General features: G+C 38.0%; 1 protein-coding gene across 1 annotated transcript in view; it reads left to right on the top strand.

Annotated features, from left to right (window-relative positions):
- Positions 1-5,475: 5,475 nt before the first annotated feature.
- The window catches only part of LOC134223671 (paired mesoderm homeobox protein 2B-like), a 172,251-nt gene continuing 159,272 nt past the window's right edge, over positions 5,476-18,454 (top strand). The window contains exon 1 of the mRNA XM_062702857.1: positions 5,476-5,647. The gene's annotated coding sequence lies outside the window, so the exon portion shown is untranslated. The remainder of the gene's footprint in view (positions 5,648-18,454) is intronic.

Raw genomic sequence — 18,454 nt, 5'->3', positions numbered from 1 at the left:
ATTGTATACTTTTTGATCTGAATCACCAACACTAATGTTACAGTGTAGGATGTATAAATTAAAAGTAGGTGGTAATCCAGTTGCAGCAAAACTTTATATAGCGCTTCGAAAGGAATACAGTGGAATCAGGCACACATTTGGAGAAGTCAGTTATTGTACAAAATATGCATGGGATCAGTAGAACAAAGGCTAGTGAATCATTCATATGACAACAAATATCATGTGTATATAACATATACATATATAAATAACACACGCAAAAAAAATCCGTTCTGGAATTTGTCAACATCAAGTCATGAATTCGGGAACAAGCCAATTTTGCTTTTACGAAAATACACCATGAATTAATATCACGAAATCCCGAACAAACTTCCGTCAAAAATAAGTAACGCCTACGTAACGCACCTTCTGAACGTGGCTGCAGAACAAAAGTCATGAAATCGTGAACTTTGTTCTGATAATCATGATATTAAATTCACGGAAACGGGAACATAATTCATGGTCCGTTTCCAGAACCTACATGAACAATAATTTGCAATAATTTAGTTTTTCGGATAAAATGATATTTTTTGATAAAAAAAAAACATTTGAAAAACAAACAATGGTTATGATGTTTTTATTATTCAGCTCATGACATTGTAGTTCTCTGAACCACAGAGAACAGACGTTCATCTTCATTCGCGTGCTTGTGTAAAAGTTTGTACTGGTCATTTTGAAGTATGTCGTTATGCCCCCGTTGCGCGGTGCTAGTGTGCCGATAAATATGGTTAAAATTTGCCGTGTTTTACTTTTTAGCGCTAGTGTTCATTCCGAATTGCTCCTAGGCTCGCTCCTAGGTGGCAGCACTACATTGTTTATGTAGTGTATGCCAACGCCATCACTTAGTGAGATTGAGTTTTTATGTCGGGCAGCCTGCGTTGGCGGCGCTGAGGTGCGATTTAAATCTTTACACACGTTTTTACCGAAATTTTGTTCGAGCATCCATGTCTGTTCTCTGTGACTGAACTATACACGTAAGCAGGTAATAGTGAGCAATTTGCTCTTTTCGCCAGTGAGCATCTATTCTGAGAGATCTCTTATCAAATCCTTTGTGACCTTTGGCATTTCAAGAACGGAATTGTTGTCTGAAATAAATATTTAATATGTATATAATTTCTTGACTCAATTTTGTCTCAATATTATTTATCTGCTAAGCAATTGTGTGAAGTACCATCACATATGAAAATGTTGATCTGACATTGTTTGTGTATTCACATGCACAAGCGCAAGTTTGTATGGAAATTACTGTGAAAATCGACCCTTATGTGAAAAACCGTTCCGTGAGGTGGCCCATGAACTATTCATTAATAATCAACACATTGACTACGTAGAATACTTCCTAAGCTGGAAGGCAGTTGTTGTTGCAAAGCGATTTGTCGATTGATACCCATTATTGATATTGATATTATTCTTTTACGTGTTAAATTGAATTTTCCACGATTCAGTACCCGGGCAGAAGCCATGAACAGAATAACAAAACATGATATGAATTTGATTGATATAAGAGATGAAAGAACAGGCAACAATATCAAAAATTTGCACCGAAATATCATTTAAATATCAAGATATGCTATGAATAAGAACAAACTAATGGCACATGATATTGATCACTTCTTACAAATAGCATAACTTGATCTCCTCATGATATTTTATTGCAAAATATTGATATTGTCGTCTGATCTTTTATCTCTTATATCAATCATGTCCATATCTCATTTTGTTATCTTGTAATCATTTGATATTATTAAGCTATTTTCGTCTACTCGGGTATTCTCTCAATAACTTTTCTTGTAAGCATCAAATCATTTCGCAACAAAGACTGTTTTCTTGAAAAAAAAATCCTATGTTGCCGATGTACTCATATGTTTTTAGAGCTTAATGGGAAGCGCCGGGAAACGGTTTTGCATAAAAGGTATTTTGTTTCTATAGTAATTTTCATACGAACTTCAAACTGCGCGTGCTCACTCAAATTACATCCAAATTTGCTAGAAATTTAGGAGGATTATTAAAATGGCAAATGCGATCGTTCAAGTATCAGGGGGCAAAAAAATCAGAATTCGAATCACTCTAATGCACACACATATAATCATTTCGTTGAACTGAGTCGATCGGTATATAACAGTATGAGTCTCCAAGTCTACAAAACGGTCGTTTTTGAAGCGATATGATATTGGCAGATATCCTCTCTAAAAGCGCAATTGCATTTTCAAGTACACATTCGAAAAGCTTGTAAAATTGTAAAATGTTCCAATCCTTGGTTTTTGAGCTTGCGCCAGAAATTGGACTCTGCCGAGAATATCATCCGTAACCCTATATAACAATATATAACAAAAATACAAACAGATATAAACAAAATAACATTCTTCATCAAAGTCGTTATTTATATTTAAAACTTACCTGAACTGCCAAAATGAAACTCATTTGAGTTTCCTTAAGGGATGAACGCCAATTTCCTTTCACTCTGTAGTTCGTTTGCAGGATCAGTGGCAAAACCGTACAAAGTATCTTGTGTATCTCTTCATTTTTGATCGCTCCGACTTTTTCAATATATGTTTTCAGCTTTTGATGAAGTAATGGGAATCGAAGATAAAATTTACGTGTCGCATCCAGGTAGAGCCGGTCGAAATCAGCAGAAATCTGTGATAAACAATATTTTGAATATAATTTATTATGTGAAAAATTAGATTTTGAATATATTACCAAAACGCCTCCTTTTGAATCCTGTATTATTGGATACTGTTTAAAAATCGTGTTAAGGTTCCTTTCTCGAAGAATAGCTTGTTTTCGTCGCGCGAAGCATATGTCCCATTGTCGCTTGTACTTGAAGATCTTCATTTACAAGGCCATCGGTAGATGTCCCCGCTTCTTGATTACTGGTGCTTAGCCCGACGTTTTTCCTTTTAATGAATTTTCCACATGGGGGAACGCGGTTACCGTTAGCATCAGTATACCCTGCTCGATAATAGGTTTCCTATAAAAAAGTTGTTCAAGGATTTGCAAGTAAGTTGTTGTCCAATATTAATCACTCACCTTTTTCTCTTCAGGGAATAACTCGTGAATCTTATCTGTCATCACCAGGTGAAATTTGCTGTCCAAAGTCAGGTTCTTGTTTAATTCTTCGAGCAATAAAATGCGAACAAGCTCGTTGCGCATTGCGTTCAACAGAACATTGTGCACTTCATAGTATTGTAAAATTGATTTTCCTTCCGGCCGATGTTGGAGAAAATCTCGAAGGCAGCGGAACTATACAATTTATTTGAATGTACTTTTTTTATTTTCAACCAAAAAGCAATGTGTACAAACCTTTTGCTGGCCAGTAGCCATCGAATCGGCTTCAAGCGGAACGGAGGTATCGAATAGATGACCTTTTGATGAATGGTTTGAATCCGACTTCTTTAAAAAAAATATCACACATAAAGCTGATAACATACACACGAGAGTCTAAATATTACCAATTTGTTCAACATTTTCCGGAACAGAATTCGGTGGCTGATAACATGGCAGAATAAGTTGATATCCTCTCTCTCCATTTCGATAAACATTTCAATGTTTATGATTCCATGATCCTTCTGTAGAGTTGCAATGTAGCAACCGAGACCCTTGGATTGTAGAAGATCGTCGAGATCATTTCGTGCGTTGGACCCATCCACATGAGAGGTCGATTCGTCAATTACCACATATTGGACACCGAGATCATCTTCCAACACATTATTCGAGTCACTGGGTTTGTTATTTACTTCTAATGGCTGTGCTACATTGATAGGTGCCATTGAATTGACCGGAGCCGCGCTTCCAGAAGGGTTCTGTTCCGCCGTTGGATTGAGTAGGACTGGTGCTTGCTCAATGATTTGAGCAACTTCTGCGGTCTGCATTTGTCGCAAAAGCTCCAACACTTGCTGTTTGGAAGCATTGAAAAACTGAAGCATTGAACTGAAAAATATAATGTTAATTGATTTCACTTAGTTTTAGTTATTTATTTCAATTCAGTTTTTTAATGCTCACCTCTTTGTTGGCACATTGGCAATTGGGATTGACTTGTTTTTATTTTTTTTTTTTCAACATATGCGTTACAAAAAGTGACAGCTCGGTAGTCCACCCGTGAATATAGTTCATGATTCCGGGATCGTAAGTCACGTATACAGGAATTTTACTACATGACGCTGTAATTCAAATCCACAGTTGGAAAATCGTAACATTTGTTCCTTGATTTGGAATATATCCCACGAAAACGTGACTCAATATATCATGAAAATGGGAACATCGTCACGAGTTCGAGTTAATTCTTAGTTCAGATATTCATGACTATTTATTCATGAAAACCAGAATCTAGTTTTTTGCGTGCATATAGATTCTCTATATAGATAGATATTCAAACCATAATATCCAAGCCCGGTTTCTTTGGCACTGGAGTAGCAGACAAAAATTAAACCAAACCATGCAGCATTGATGTGGAAATAAAAATATATATTCTTTGCTCTTGGTATTTATTCTATAAATGATGGATCTTCATAGTTGGTTCAATATTATTTGTTCCAGTATCTAATAAAAATTAGTCGATTTCTTAGGGAGCTATTTTTAATGGCACAAGATTTTCACTGGAACATATTCTGCATGGTTTCAAACTGGTGTTTTGCAAGCATTGTCAATGATTCATGTCAAGACTTTCTTTAATTAATTTATTACCATTTTGTAGCAATTGCAAGCCGTTCGTGAGACCATTCATGTTGCGTTGATTTATCTATTCATTAGGAAATTAAACTAAACAAGTGTCACCCTTCCCTGTCGATAGAACAGGTTTCTCACAGCGTGAGAAATTTTTCTCTTCCACCAAAAAACAAGCCTGTAAAAGTGAAAATAAATTGCATGAATCCTCCCCAAGGACTAACAAAAACACATCCTGACAGCAATGCTAGCGATGAGGCAGAGTGGAGAGCATCGCAGGCATCAATATTCCACGTCCGTAAACTAGCATATAATGTGACTCCGGTTGCCATATCGCATCCGACTATTGGTACGGTCCCGATCCCGATCCGCAGAGTGGGTATATGAATATAAAACATATTTATGACACCAGCAACAACCGTCCCGCACTTCCACCATGAGCGTGCGTTTTGATCGCTAAACAATGTTTCCATAAGTGAATTCGAATATTTGGCATGCGAGCAAGGACCGCTCACCCTCCTCCGAAAATGAGGTTGATATTCGGAACCAGATGAAGTGTGTGCGACAGAAAACTAGCGCAGTGTTGTCGAATATGTGGGTTTGTTGAAAGCTTCCACCATGGATTTATGGATTTAACAAGTTGACAGCACTGTTCGTCAAAGCAACCCTCTTCATCAGTATGATCTACCCTTCCGTGAACGATTTCGAGTGTTTCGTTTGTTGCCCTCGTTACTCGGAGTTTTGTTTTCCCGCGCGAAGTCATTGCATCATCAGTCGCGTTTCGTATCATTTACTCCCGGCCAAATACATCGCAGATCACATGAACTCTCACGGAACAAGTGCAGAATGGCAAACTGTGGAATATTCGTACTGCGTATGATAGCCATCCAGCGTCAAGTGCCGTCTAATTCAGTGCGTTTCTACCCCTGCTACATTATTTCCGGGGGTAATTTCATCCACACAGATATTGTAATCCGAGGCCACTATCAAAGGATCAAGTGCTAAATAATAGATTTGATAGCGCGATAGAGAAGCACAAAAAAAGGAACATTCCACAGTTGTGGATATCTGGTGGGAAAATCTACTGAATGTGGAAATGTTGCACTTGTTCCGTACCGTTAGGGTACCCATAATAACGGAACAAAATTGAAATGGTCCCACGATTGAATTAAATGTAGCATATCGTCGTCAGCGTTGTCTTCTTGGTTTGCCGGAGAAAATTCGCAACTGCTACGACAAGTAATTTACGATTTAATCAGAGAAGCGGAGACTACTTTCATTTGCGTCCTGGTCTGTTTGTTGACTGGAAGAGAGCACGCACAGTGTACGCGTAGATGAAATTTGTCGTAGTTTTCGATATATAATTTTATATAATATATTATCTATCACAATCCTCAAATAATCCAAAACTAAAAGTACTCGTGTTTTCAAGGGTAGGTACACCATTCAATATAGAAGCAACGCATATTGAGTGATGTGCCCTTGAAAACGCGAGTGCATTTAATTTTGGATTCCGTGAGGATTGTCCTTAAACTTGGAATTTTCATAGATTATTTTAAATTAATTAATTGACATCTAATATTTTCTAGGCTGGTTCTAGGTCAAAATAATTTGTTTTCAACTTAAAATAGAATAGGTTTTCAATTTGATGTATTTTTTTTCTATACCCAAACACACCAACTATACCCAAATACACCCAAAAAATAGATCTTACAATTATTGTATAAAATCTTGGCATATACAATTCTTCAAGATTACAGGGTGGAAGCACTATATTTCGCCACCCAAACATACGTCTATCTCTCAAATTGACACAAAATGTAAAAAAAATCTAATTTTTGTGGAGGTGTCGGTATTTTATGTAAAACTGGTCCTTACCTAACTAATCTAATGAAATAATGACGATAAATTATTGCTATATGCAGTATAATTAGCAATAATTAGATTCAAATTTTGCCACACGTTTTCAAATTTCGCCACCTCCGTGATCTAGTTTTCGCCACCTCTTTCTTGTCCTCTTGAAATGGTGGTTTGATCGGATGTTGAATTCACTAACGCTAAGAGCTTAGGCAACACGTATTGCACACTCAAAAAATCTGTTTTGAATAGACGAATCCAAATAAAAATAAAAAGAAGACAGCCGATGCTGTTAATGGTGATGGAAATTAACTCAGGTTTAAATTTCAGAACTATGAATGGAATTTCGCCAGTGGCGATAATTGAAATCACCAAATTTGATGTGCTAAATTTCTCCACCTTTTATTTAACTAAATTAAGACAAAACATAAACTCTTTTGTATAAAACCGTTAATAATCACATTTCTGAATAGTTCTTATGATTGCATACGTATATTGGTCATAATTTTGAAGGTTTGATCAGTTTTTCCGGCATTTGTTTATTTGTTCTGTTCTTCAAACGGACAAAAATTGCCATGGTATCGAGACAACTATTTTTAGATGCATTTTTCATTAGTAATCGTAAATTTATAATAACAACATTTTTAGTTAACGTATGCATGTTTACTAGAGCTGTATGATTGTTTAATACAGTTAGGTAAAATATTGCACTAGAGGGTGTAACGTTCGACGGATATTTTGAATTAAATTTAAAAGAAATTCAAAAGCTTTAGCAAAATCAATTGTAAATAAATTTTGAAATTAGTTTTTATTATTGTAATTAAATTAAAGAGAATAATATTTAGATTGAATTAAAGCTTAATTATTGTAAATTAATTATTTGAGTTCTTTTCTGTATATATTTTATTTCATTTTAATTAATTTAGCTTTGAACGTTTTTTTCTTTTTAAGCAAAATAATGCTAGAATTCGTTAAGTCCGCTTGACGATTCAAAGCGAGACCAAAATACAACCAGTCTTTGCCTGACTACTTGACTGTTTGGCCCAAGGCTGACCATACGTACCGTATTTAACGGGACAGTCCCATTTTTTGGACCTTATTGTGTTGTCCCGTCGTAATCTGAAAAATCCTCAATTTGTCCCGTTTTTGATTCTTCCAAATAACCCCTTTATTAGAGAGATTTACAGCCCTCGGCTGGCTCATCTCTCAACAAAGGAAGAAATCAATAAACAAAATTGTGAGATGTTATGTTATTAGTGTTGCTTTCAAAATAATGATTTCTATGCCGTTTTATGTTTTCCATTGATCGACTTTTATTAAAGTTTTTAACAGTTAATGACACAGTTCCGAGAGAGATTTTTTCATACCGTTTCATTTCAATTATTTTTTTCTGCTTATTCTAGAGGCAATAAAATTTAGCCAATTTCATCGATTTCATCAGTAGATAGAACAGAATTAGTTACTTGGTCAGGTCAGGTCAGGTCACGCCTCAACGTCAATAAATTTAAGCGCAGGGACAGCCATTCTATTTTTCAAATCAAGATCATTTTCGATTATTCCTTTTAAATCTTCCGAAGAAGGTAATTCCTTTTTTTTAATCTTCTTTACCACATATTTTTTTCAATCATTTGATTCTTTTCGAAACATTAAGAATCATTCAGAATCTTTCTGAATAATTCTGAAATTTCGAAATCATCCCCTGTGAAACGGGTATGGAAAAATAATTCATAAATCAATTAAACAAAATCGAGTTTCAAATCAAGGGAAAGGCTATTTCGGATTAAATGCTAGATTTAAGGTTCTCACGTACTTTAAGGCTATACACATCAGGAGCTAGTCTGGAAGTTTCGCTCCCATGTGTGTGGACGGGATTTATGGGATTCCGATATGAAAAATTAGAAATTCGGCCCGATTTAAAATAAAATCCGGCGGATATCTCGGAGAGTCCGAGCTGTAAACCAGACTATTAAATAATTGGTCCGGATTTTTTTTATCTTTAGCGATGAAATTGCATGAGTCCCGCTTTTTCTGGGAACACATGGGAATAAAATCAATGGACAAGATTCCCGAGGTGTGAGACGACTTTTAGCGTCATTTAAATCAATTCCGATCAAAAAGGACTGTGAATTGATAAGATTTGAAATTTATTCTCATTTATCTTTTGACATTTTTTCTTAAAACTATTTGTAGACGTTTAAAAAGGGCGTAACAGCCAAAATTTATTTTTTCCAGTTCTTTGTCTATGTATACTGCCGCGATTTGCATAAGAGTCCCATGTCGATTTTTGACGATTTTGATTTTCTGTTATATATAAGCTTAAAATGACCTCACCTTTAAGAAGAACTGATAAAATAAAAGGCTTGGCTTAGATAAAATAAAAGGCCCATCTGGCTATTTATTCGCGAGTATATTGAGGATCTGAGTTAAATTATTCAGAAACATGAACCCCTCGTTAGTTATACACGAAATCATTTTAATGGACCCCTCGATTTTTGTCAATTCTTGACTCACCAAAACTATCTTAACTCCAACATTTCTCAACCGATCGTAGAGATCAGCATATTGTTGGAAAGAAGAAGAGTGTATCCTTAATTTTCAATATTCAAAATAGAAGCAGCCATATTGAATTTGGCCGCCATCTTGGATTTCTTTTTGAAAACTATTTTTCCGCCAGGTTCGCAACCACCGATTTTGAATATTAATACACCGATGGAAGGCTTAGCTTATATTGTGCATTGTGTCAAAAAATCTCAGGTGTATGTTTTTTCTATCAAAAGTTATGTACGATTTACCAAATTATTTTTTGAAGGCCCATCTGACCAAAGAACATTATTTTTTTGGTTAATTTGATACTACGACGTCAGTTCCTTGATTTCATACACTATTCTAAGCCAAATATGTTTCAAAAATGAAAAGCAAATCTACTACAGTATTTTATTTGAAGGGCTCAAAAGTGTTGAGCATAACGGAGCCGTTTTCAAGTTATTGTATTAAATAATTCAAGAATTTTGGTATTGGTAAATAGTATATAACTTTTGATAGAAAAAACATACACCTGAGATTTTTTGACACAATGCACAATATAAGCTAAGCTTTCCATCGAATTGACAAAAATCGAGGGATCTATTAAAATGATTTCGTGTACTACTAACGAGGGGTTCATTTTTCTAAAGAATTTAACTCGGATCCTTAATATACTTGCCGACAGCTTTCGAAAAAATATAAATTTAGGCATTTTTAAGAACTTCGTGTAAATAGTGGCCCGGTTTCAGCGAGAATTACTCACATTCTAGATTTTTATACACTTTTGCCCATAAAAAAATATAATTATTATAAATTTAATAGTTCCATATAGCAATGTATACAGATAAATAATATTATGCCAAATTTTCAGAATGATTCAAGGTTTTACCAATCTATTAGATTTTTTTTTTGTATTCCTCCATGTATGTATTTATGTGCACATTGTTTTTTACATGTCACGTTTTGTCAGCGGTTTTGTCCCGTTTTTTCACCGAAATGATCTGGTCAGCCTAACTTGAGGTAATGAAATGTTTCGTGCGGTTTGCGTCTCGGCTGAGCGAAGTAGTATACTGCTTCAATGAGTACAGCAATGGCTCCTGAAAGTAAAGAGCTCTTTTTCAACCATTTGCTTAAATCTAGGAAGGCGCCAAACTTCTATCGACATTCCAAAATCGTTAAAGAATAAGCAATTCAAGGTTTCCTGAAGGATAGAACCCTTAAGTTCGTTCATTTTCGCTCGCACTAGAGGAGTAGAAGTATCGCGGTTTTTCAGTTCCGAGTTTGGTGAATAATACTTTCAAAGTGAAACGTGTGTACTAGGGTGGCTCAAATTAGTATGGGAAAAACTTTTTCCTTTTTTTTAATATTATAATCTTCTCGCGGTTTTCAGCATAACATTTTGTATTTAATTCTACATGAACTGGATTAGTAGCATGGTTCTTGATCGTGAATTGTGCCGTCCAACTGCAAATAACTGTTTTTGGATGTTTCTGCATACATTTTTCTATATAAACTTCCAACGAGTTTAGCACCGCCCAAACGTTGACCGATTTGGCTGAAATTTTGTCCAGAGCATTAGGGCATCAAATAGAACCAAATAAGAGAGCGGCCCATCAAAACATTTGAAAAAGCGTTTTTTGAGCCACCTTAGTGTGTACCTTCAAAGTCTGTCGAAGGTAGAAAACTGAGAACAGTGGTTTTAAAAAAAGTGAAGTGATGTAAAAGAAATCTTTTGATGTTTTCCAGATACAGCTTATTTTCTGTCAGTGCGCCTGACGATTACGCAATTTTACTCCATTTGCCGGAGGAATTATTTGAAAAAAAAGGTAACTCGTGTAAATAGATTTTAATTACTTTTGACTAGCATTCGCCATTCGCGTTGGACTTCCAGCGCATAGGCGCTTTTTTTGTACGGGCTGGAAATTTGAAAGCGACCAGCGGAGTCATTTTGGGGTTCCCATCCGAATTTCGTTGTGGGTCGCAGAGCGACCATTCGAGCTCGTGTGTCCGCTAAGGCCCGACTTTCGAGGTAGCTAAACGGAGAGGAGTGAAGTTCGCCAGTCAGTCGAGCGAAACTGACCCGACAGTCGTCAAAAACTGTCGTAGAACCACCCGTACGCTACAACCCCCGGTGGTCAGGTTCCGAGAGCACGGTCCCCGTACGTCGCTAATTATCGTACGCTGGACCGAACCTGAACCAAGAGTTAGTGGCTTCCTTTTAGTCCTCGCCCGGTGAATCGGAAAGGTACGTGAAGCCGGGTCGTAAGGGAAAGTGGGCTACTAGCTCGAGGGAACGGTATTCCGGACGCTCTCGAGGATCGTAAATCTGAAGTCTTCCGTCCAGCCGCCTCTCCCTCCGCACCTTTAATTCGACCATTTGCGCACGAGCTCACACCGCCATCTTGTGGAGCAGCGATCGCCCACTGGCAAGCCGCCGGTAACTCGACGCTCCAGAGACACCGACGTCACCAGCACGGTCGAACGAGTCGTCATCGTCCTCGTCGGACAGTTCAGCGTTTTCGGCACCCCGCCGGAGAAACCTAAGTCTTCGGCGCCCCGCCGTAAAGTTCCCCATCTTCAGCACGTCGCCGGAAAAGTCAGCATCTTCGACACCCACCGGAAGAGTCAGCATCTTCGGCACCCGCCGGAAAGCCCTTCGTCTTCGGCACCCGCCGGAATCCCGCCATCGCTACGAAAAACCTGCGCATGTACGTGGAAAAATTGTAATCATAGTCATGAAGTTTCCCATATAAATATTAAGCCCATTTAGCATGTCGTCCAACCCGAATGAACTCCCTTGATAATAAAATATGTTGAATTAGAAGATCTGGATGCCAATTGATTTTATTTGCAGCATTTTCGTTCAGAACACACTGTTCTCGTACGTTTCAGTTATTCCGTTGGTAGATTGGTTATTTCAGACTTCTATTCCTCTTCAGTCAGTGAGTTTTGGGATGAACGAGCTTAAGCGAGTACGAGGGGCAATAAGGGATAAGCAGAGCGAGTTTAGGTTTCCGTTGGTTTGGCAAGTGGTTTGGAATATTCAGCCAGCAACCGTTCGAGGATTTCCCCTGAGGTATTGTCTCAAGAAAGTCGGGCAAATCAACAGACTGGTGGTCTCTCACACGTGAGAGTGGCGCTACAAGCCACCAAAGTTATCGAAAACCCCTAACGATTTTACGAACGGTTACAAGGGTTAAGAAACAACTTGTTTTACCAAGGTGCCGAAATATAGTACATCTACCCTACAAGAAATGCAAGATTTCCATACAGATACTGCATAAAAATAATACAAATTTGTAGGATTTCTATACAACGGTTGTATTAAAATCTTGCGAAATTGTACATGTCAAATTATTATACAGTTTCTGTAAGATTTTTATGCAGAACTGTATTAAAATCTGCCATCTGCTGGTTGGGTGATAGTCTCCTTTTAATTCTGCACATATTTCATTCAGTTTATTAACGCGTTTGCGTGTTTTTGCATCTCCTAATAGAAATAAAATAAGACGAATATAAAATAGTCCATACCGTTTCAGAATAAAAATGACAATTTTTTTTTTGATATTTTGACTTAGTTTGACCATATTCGATTGGCTGAAAACAGAATAATGGAATACGCGTGAATATTACATTTCGAAATCAAAAAATCATTTACGAACCACAGTGACAAGGAAGCCCTACGTGGGAGCTCAAATGATTCCGAAATTTCCTTTGTATGACCACTTTGTTTCCCTTTACACATCCAAATCTTCAGGGGGTGGCGGGTACTGCTCTCACTGCAACATTGTAATGCGGGTATGCGTCGCTCTGTACACAGCCAAGAAAAGGGAGACTAGGGGATGTAATCTAATTTCATAAATATACATTTAATAACAATAGAAGCGTCATCTAATTCCGCTAAGTGAATGGTTCGTTTGCGCTGTGAGTGGTGTCGCACTCGTGAGTCGGCGAAGAAGCTGTTCAATGCAAACCACGCCAAGCTGGAAGTGATTAAGTCATTACGCTATGCAATAAAAGTTATATTTTGATAATGTTTGCAGCTTGGAAATGGAGAAACAGGCAGCTTGCGATAGGTATGTGTTAAAATATTCATCCTTCTCCTGACAAAACGTGACTTCATTTGGAATGAGTCCTAAAAGTAGTTTTCGGAAAGATCAGAACATATGTTAATCTGCAAAATTATAATTTCATAAAACCCGTGATGGAACTTCGGTTTCAAAAGCAAATACATTTTTATTTATTCATTTGTGATGAATCTACATTTTGAATTGGTAAACAATTCACTGACGAAAAATTAATTTCCGCAAAAAGCATCGCCCAAAAAAGACCATTCCAAAAAATAGGACTAATCCATCAATTAACCCTCTCGGCAATCGAGATAAGCCATTATTCTTCGTCACCTGCTGGCAGCAGCCAGCGTGCCGTCACGTTGCTCCCATCACTCAATAATGATTGCCACCGGCCCAGTCTTTGTTGCTGCAATTGGATCTTCGGCCGGATCAACCTGGTTCCATTCTGATAACAAGCACAGAGGCTCCAGAGTACATTCAGAAAAACGCGAATTTTGATAGCAACACCACCCCCCACACCCTCGCAAGACCAGAAGAGAGCTCAGCTTGCCCTAATCTAATCCGTGCGACAACAATTAACGTCAATTAGAACCGATTCTAAATCATCCCAATCAACGTGTAGTTTGGTAGTCGGTTGGTTTTCCCGAGTCCGGACGGGATTAGAGAAGCGCAGCTGGTATTCCAGTTGTTTCCATCAGAATCCAGTTCAAACGAAACTTGTGCACCATGTGGTTAAAACCGATACTGAACGATCGGACGACAGACTGCTTTGTGGGGGATTCACAAGAGGCTGTTGGATTTTTTCTATCTAATCAGTAGCATCCGGGAAAAATGGGATGCATTCACCTGTTATCCAGTTATCAAGTCGGATTTTCAAAACTGTTGTATTTCATTTTGCATTTTCAAATTTAGGTTCCACAAAGTTTTTGTAAGTTTTTCAGTAAAACCTTGCAAAATCTGAATAACATTTGGGAATATAAAAATTAAGAAGATTTTAATACAACCATTATACTAGATTTACTATTCAGCATTCAAATGAATGAGATGCAATTTATCAGCACTGGTTTTGTACACACGTTTTATTGCAACCAATTAAAAAAATGGGAAAAAATAGCTGTTTCTCCCAACTATTTCCTTTCAAAATGCACAAGTTCTGAACTCGGACCATTTTACTATGCAATAAAAGTCGTATTACTTTCCTCATGAATTTCATTCGACAACATTTCCTTTCAACAAACAAAAATGTTCAACATATAGCCACACACCGAACGACACCGGAAATTGAGATTGGTTGAGCCTAGCTTGCAGTTTGTATTCCAGATTGCTAATTTTTCCCATCCGGGCTCGTGTGGAATCAAAACTGAGAAGCCCAGAGCAATTAGTCATACCCCAGTAGGTACGTACACACCTGGACTGCGGAAGCACAGAGGCCTACCTTTATTCCGGTTGAATTTTTGGCAATCTACGGGACTCAGATGATCTGGGAATGCTTCCCACTTCCTTGCTTCCGTTGCCAATTTGTGTGCCAGGACAGGATGATATGTGAGCGTATGTCGCATCTGCCCAATGCAATCACGCAGTGGTCGTATTTCAAAGGAGAAAATTTGAGCGGGAGTTGTGTGCAAGGGCGTATTTTTCCCCAGCTAACATATGATCAACCTCGAATATATTCCATGGAGAAATTACAATAAGCTCAAGGAGAAGAAATGTAGTCGAGAGTGGATTGATTAAATTTCCTGTCTCTTGGACAAATGTGTCAATCTGGTGGTTGCTTTGATTTGGCCCCCTTAACGAAGAAGAACAAAGCAAGCTTTCCGTTTTTCTTATTTTTCATTACACTCTCAGATTCAAACTAAAGCCATTCAAATGGAGGGATGTTGGTATTTTATGCACGTGCAATTTAATTACTTAAGTGTTTTTATTTGTCTGCTGGAACGGAAGCGTCGGAGACACTTTCTGGGTATATACGATGCGTGTCAGTACGGGGCTTCCTAGTAAAATATTGTATGTTGTTTTCTCTAAATGGAATGTGGATTACTTAATTTATGGGCTCATGGATGACGGGTCGAGCCGTGCTACTGCAATTCTTAAATAAGATTGTGCTTAAAACAGTTGTAATGCTAAAGAAAAAGCTTGCAGAACGATTAAGACTAAATAAAAATTATGTTTATGACAGTCACAGTATGTACGATTTTTCATCGGAGTTCCTAAATTTTTCATCCGAATCTTGATATTTCTATAGCAAGTCAATTTTACCAATAATACTACTCGGAGTCTTATTTTCATTCATATTAATTGACTTTCATTCTCATAACGTCACGTTTAGTTTAGGAAAATGTTAAAATTAATATGAGTTTGAGTCCCAATATCCTTTCGCTTTTCTAAAAGATTTTCTAAATTTCCGCAACCAGTTCTACTTAATACTGCATTTTCTATTGCATGTAATTCCTCCTCAGCACCATCGTTAGTAATAATCACATTAGGATATAACCTTTAAATCTTGCTGTTTCCTACAACCGTCCGCTACATATTCAGCAAATTCAGCGCACAAATCCCGTGATTATCATACAACAAAATGTAACACATAAGATACATCTTCCACCGGGTTGCAGAAAAGAAACAATGGAACCAACCCAGCGACTGGAAATCACGTCCGCCAAATTAGCTCGATAAATTTCCATTACAACTAGGATGCCACCACGGATTGGAAACATAAACAACAACTAGACACTACACCGAAACGGGGATCGGGATGTAAACCACAGAGATGAAACCGTTCCGGTGGGAGAACCTCGATGCCGTTTTCTGCTGAGCGTATGGGTGGAAAGTGCATTACTTTTTTTCTTCTCATACAATAGGGTTGCGCTAATTTCGGTACAAATCATATTGGTTTTCTCAAAATTATGTGCGGGGAAAACGGTATGGAAGCTAGAAACACAGTATCTTCCCGTGAAAATACGACAGCCCTTACTTTCACCACTAAAATAGTCAAATGAATCATAAACTTTATTCGTCAGCCCGGTAATCAATGCATCATGAGTAAAACCCCACAAAAGATGAATATGAACTATGAAAGAAGTGTAGCGGTATTCTAGATTAGTTAATTATGTTTGCGTTGTATTGTACCTAATTGTAGAGTCAATACCGGAATTCAGTAAAGTTATCACGAACAGCAGTATAAGATCACTCGCATACAATAAATGAATTCATGCCACTTACTGCATGGAAGTTCACTATGAAAAATTATTATCGTTCACTCACTTGGCGCGCTCGTTCACTCATCCAGCGAAACATGCTCTGGATCAAGCGGGAAGGAGAAATACCTCCCATTTGGACCACTTGTTGTTCTAGGGGTTAAGAATAAGAAATCGTTGGAAAGGTTCTGAATATACTAGATAGAGGCGAAGGATTCAAGAGAGAAAGGGACAAAACTAATAATTGGATCAAAAGGTAATCCGAAATCGTCTTTTGATAAAATCGGGCCACGATTTCCGGAACGAATGCGAAAACCCCCATTGCGACTTATCTGAGGCATTCCAAGTTCTGACTCGTCCACTTTATTCTGACCCGTGGAAGAGGCAGCAGTGTGAAGAATCTAATTTTTATACTCGCGGTGTGTTTAGGAGGTTTGTTCAACGTGAAAGTGTCTTTATATCCAGTGTAATTAATTATTAGATTTCCTTTCCATAGGCAGTGCTAAATATTAATAAATTAGCAAGTGCGGTACTGTGCGTGATTGTAGATAAGAAAACAAAAGGTAAAAACAAAAAGAAATGTTAATCGCTTTGAGTCTCGATCCTTAGCTCATCCATGTATGCAGCCGTCCAACGGCTTTTTGTTCCCAGTATTTTTTGGACCACCGCTCCTCCTGCTCGGCACACCGCCCCTTTAGCGACACGTTTTTTTCCACACTGTTGACCCCACGTGCCAGCTATAAAGTTCCCCAACGCCCGGCCGGAGTTGGAAGGGAGTCGCGCCGACAACATCGCACTCCGGAAGAGCATAAATTTGCGCCTGAAGACCGTTCACGCGACGACGTCGAGATTGGCCCACCAACCGCTCGATTTAGGTGCCATTCACTCCACACGCTTTGTTCACTGGGTGAACCAGCGCGGTCACAGCGACGCGACGCAGGAGGAAGACTTCGGTAAAGTAGAAGCACGTGAGTAAGCTTGTGATCGGAGACCTACAAATGTAGTGTATGGATGAAAGTGTTTTCGAGAAAGCGAAGCTTGGAAGAGTTTTCTTATTGGAATAGCCTAGGTTAAAGCATGTAGAAAATCCGCACAGTTAGGTAGTTATGCTGAAGTTTAAATTAATGGAAAGGAAGTGAGACATAGGGTACCCGATTAAAAGTATGACGACTAGCTGTAATAAATAAATGTTAATAGTCTGTTATAGGTGTTTGATGATATATGTAGACTTCCTTCCGATGATTGCACTGGTCTAAAGGTTATTTTCACGTTTCGTTCGGTTCGTTTGTTGTAGTTTTGTTGTTGTTGTACTCCGAGTTGGGACTGCTTGGGAAACTCAGTCCTCCACTCTGTCTCTGAAGCTTTCGGATAGGGTTAACGGAAAGAACTTGGCCAGTGATGATAAACCGTCGCTCATGTGCATCGTCTGGTAGAAAAACGTACTTTGGATTACTTTTCTGAAACTGTTAGGGGTTGCGAACCGAGTATTTCGAGAACTAGAGCCTCTACTAGCACGTTCGGGTAGTTACTTAAATTCGAACCCGCCCTGAAGCGGAGTTTAGCCGGGCAACAAAAACGACAAGTGGTCCTCTGAAGAGGTGGCGCTTAAGCCATGTGTTAAAACAATTACTAGCGCACTAGTAGAGGGTTAGTCCGCCGTCAGGCGGGCTACAGAAGGTCTCATGATCCATTAATTTGAATAAATGTACCTATAGTATTTGATAGAAAAAACATACACCTGAGATTTTCGGACGCAATGCACAATATAAGCTAAGCTTTTCATCGATGTATCAATATTTAAAATCGGTGGTTGCGAACCTGGCAGAAAAATAGTTTTCAAAAAGAAATCCAAGATGGCGGCAAAATTCAATATGGCTGCTTCTATTTTATTTATTGCAAATTGAGGATATACTCTTCTTCTTTCCAACGATATGCTAATCTCTATGATCGGTTGAGAAATGTTGGAGTTATGATAGTTTTAGTGAGTCAAGAATTGACAAAAATCGAGGGGTCCATCAAAATGATTTCGTGTATAACTAACGATGGGTTCATTTTTCTGAAAATTTCAACTCGGATCCTGAATATACTCGCCGAAAGCTTTCGAAA

Source organism: Armigeres subalbatus, chromosome 3, assembly GCF_024139115.2.
Source record: "Armigeres subalbatus isolate Guangzhou_Male chromosome 3, GZ_Asu_2, whole genome shotgun sequence".
NCBI classification, from domain to species: domain Eukaryota; kingdom Metazoa; phylum Arthropoda; class Insecta; order Diptera; family Culicidae; genus Armigeres; species Armigeres subalbatus.
Note: the sequence above shows the minus strand (reverse complement) of the source record. Positions and strands in the feature narration are given on the sequence as shown.